General features: G+C 43.6%; 1 long non-coding RNA gene across 1 annotated transcript; it reads left to right on the forward strand.

Annotated features, from left to right (window-relative positions):
• The first annotated feature begins 2,360 nt into the window (after positions 1–2,360).
• LOC119339423 lies at positions 2,361–2,705 on the forward strand. Its single transcript, XR_005164172.1, has 3 exons — positions 2,361–2,411; positions 2,496–2,594; positions 2,671–2,705. It is a non-coding gene; the product is annotated as an uncharacterized LOC119339423 (long non-coding RNA).
• Positions 2,706–2,927: the final 222 nt, after the last annotated feature.

Below are 2,927 nucleotides of genomic sequence, written 5' to 3' on the forward strand. Positions count from 1 at the left end.
CCCAAATTTGTGGATCTGACCCCCCAAGCATCCTTGAGGTATTCTCCCCTATTCCCTCCAATTTGTTTTTGTTTTCCCCTCTTTTGTTGGATGCATTATTTCACATTAGGTGATGTTAGATTAGTAGATGGTTTCTTTGTTTTAGGAAATAATTTGTAGTTGATAGATGATTTGGTAGGTAGTGTAGTTGGTAGATGTTTGTAGTTGTCCACCAATAGACATAGTTTGTATTTTTTTTGAATTATAGATCATGTATGCAAGTGCTAGTAAATTAGCTATATGTTGAATATATAGATGGCATAATATTTGTTTGAATCTGAGAAGACTACTTTGGCCAGCAAATATATTTAGAAAAAATGTTATATGTGTGAAGTGATATAATTTTTTTTGCAAAAGAGATGATGAAATTTGATGATTGTGTGTACATGATTTTTTTTGCAAAAGAGATGATGATATTTGATGATATGTGTGTGCATATGTAGAAGAAAGAAACGATGTGGTTATGTGTGAGAAGAATGGTGTGTTCATATGGCATAACTTGAAGAAGGAAATAATATTGTTTGATATTGTTCATGTATTCATATATGTTTGTGATTTGTTTTGTAGGATGGCGGATGATGATGGACCTTGGTATGGCGGATTAATTGATGAGTGGGATAAGGAGCATCGTGCTCGTGCCATTGAGAAGGAAGATGTAAGAAGCAAGACTTATCAATTTTCGTTGTTTCTCATTTGTGTTCTTGTATTGATTAAAACATCACTTTATTTGCAGCTTGTAGTTGCTATGCGCATGAGGGGTCATCCCGCTGATGACTTTACTTACGACCCGCGGTACGAGCCTTACATTCAGAGATTGGGTCTTCTCCCATTCGTGTTGCAGTTTAAGCGACGCGCTCCGCCGGTGAACCACGCGGCGCTGACCGCACTTGTGGATCGTTGGAAGCCGAAGACTCACTCGTTCCACCTTCCATGTGGGGAGATGACGATGACCCTACAGGACATGGCTATGATAAGCGGCCTTCCTATCAACGGACAAGCTGTTACCGGTCGTGTGAGCGTTGGTAATTGGCGAGAACGGACTGGCATTTTAATTGGTGTTGAGCCCGACGGCCCTCAGGAAGGCAAGGCCGATACCGCAAGAGTGAGGCATTCCTGGCTAAAACTGGTCAGAGGAAACACCAATCCGTGGCCTCAGGGTGCCAATGATGTGGTTGTGCAGCAGTACGCGCGGGCCTATCTTTGGTATGTACTAACCAAGGTAGTCTTCTCAGATGCAACCGGGAACTCAGCCCTCTGGATGTTCTTGGAGCTACTCAATAACTGGGATACCCAGTATAGCTGGGGTTCGGCCGCACTAGCATATTTGTATCGCCAGGTAAGAGATATTTGCAACCATTTTTCTTGCATTTTCATGCGCCTCCATATCTAACATGTTTGTTTGATTGCAGCTTGACTTGGCATGTCGGAGGAAGGGAGATACATCCTCATTGTCTGGGTTTGTTTGGAGTCTATCCGTGTGGATGTGGGAGCGGATCCCGGTTGGACGGCCCGATTTCAAGAACCCCCTCATGGCAAACCCACGGGGTAATCATGACGGGTTGCATGATGATGATCCCTATCAGCGCCCTACGCTTGCTTACTATTGGGAACAAGTGACAGTCTACACAGGAAGCTCGCATGTGCGATACAAGTGCTATATGAACGAGCTGGACACCTTGACTGCTGAGCAGGTTTTGAGAAGTTCGATGAGATAAAATTTAGTCAAGAATGAAACTTATGTAGCTAACAATGTATCTCTTTGTTTTGCAGGTATATTGGTTGCCTTATGTGGAAGATCGTGACTTTGATCTTAATGAGATGTGCACGCGTGATAGCCATCTTTGGCGGGTGAGGTGCCCAATGATATGCTTCTTCGCAGTCGAGTGGCACTTTGTAGACCGTGTGGCAAGACAATTTGGAAGAAGACAAGGTAGTCCAATTGAGGAGAGCAAGGAGGAAATTCTATCTCTGCATCGGTAAGCAAGCATGCCTTGAGTATGTAGTAGAGCATTGAATAAGTCAATGTTTGCTAATGCTTTGTCCCGTGCATCATTTGTAGGTTCGATCGAAGGAACAATTAGGATATATCGGATTGGGCAAACAAACACCATGCGTGGATAGAAATTTGGAATCAAAGAGACACGTTAGTGCAATCAGAGAATAGACCTCACAATTAGTCAGCATATCAGAAGTACCAAGTGTGGTATGCGGATCGTTACCGGTTAAAGCTGAAGCCTGGTTGGACTCATGAGGAGTGGTCGGAGTTGGTGTCTGAAGACCCGGAGACTGCACAAGGTTATCAAACCTTCAACATGGTTGTGAGAGACACCAGAGGGGCTCACGTTGACTATGCACCGATGCATGATGAAATGGTAGTCTGTTTGACCTATTCTAACATACTTGCATCATGTTGTCTTCTTTCAAATACATAAGTTTGGTGTGTTCATGAATTGCAGGGCAGAGAGTTGCTTCTGTGCGTCAACGATGCCAATGTTGCACTGAGTCATCCACCTGGTGGTGCATTATCTGAGAGGACTCTTAGGAGCACGATGGAGGTGTGATCAATATATTATAAAAGTTTCTTTTCGCGGATTATTTATGTGCATCTCATATCATAGCATATTTTTGCAGAAGTTCAAGAAGCGGTTTCATAAGATGGCAGCAATGTTTTCTTGCCATGGTGCTCAGTCCAGTGACGTTTATGCACCTGGTAGCCGCGCCGCCACAGCTAATAGACGGCGTTATCTACAGAACAATGAGGACATGGAGGAGGAGTTCTATGAAGAGGAGCCATCACATCAAGAGGAGCCAACACATCATGAGGAGCATGAGTATGATGCAACACATGAAGAGGATCATGAGTATGATGTTGATGCTCCACAACCATC

Source organism: Triticum dicoccoides, chromosome 7B (genome assembly GCF_002162155.2).
Source record: "Triticum dicoccoides isolate Atlit2015 ecotype Zavitan chromosome 7B, WEW_v2.0, whole genome shotgun sequence".
Lineage (NCBI taxonomy): Eukaryota > Viridiplantae > Streptophyta > Magnoliopsida > Poales > Poaceae > Triticum > Triticum dicoccoides.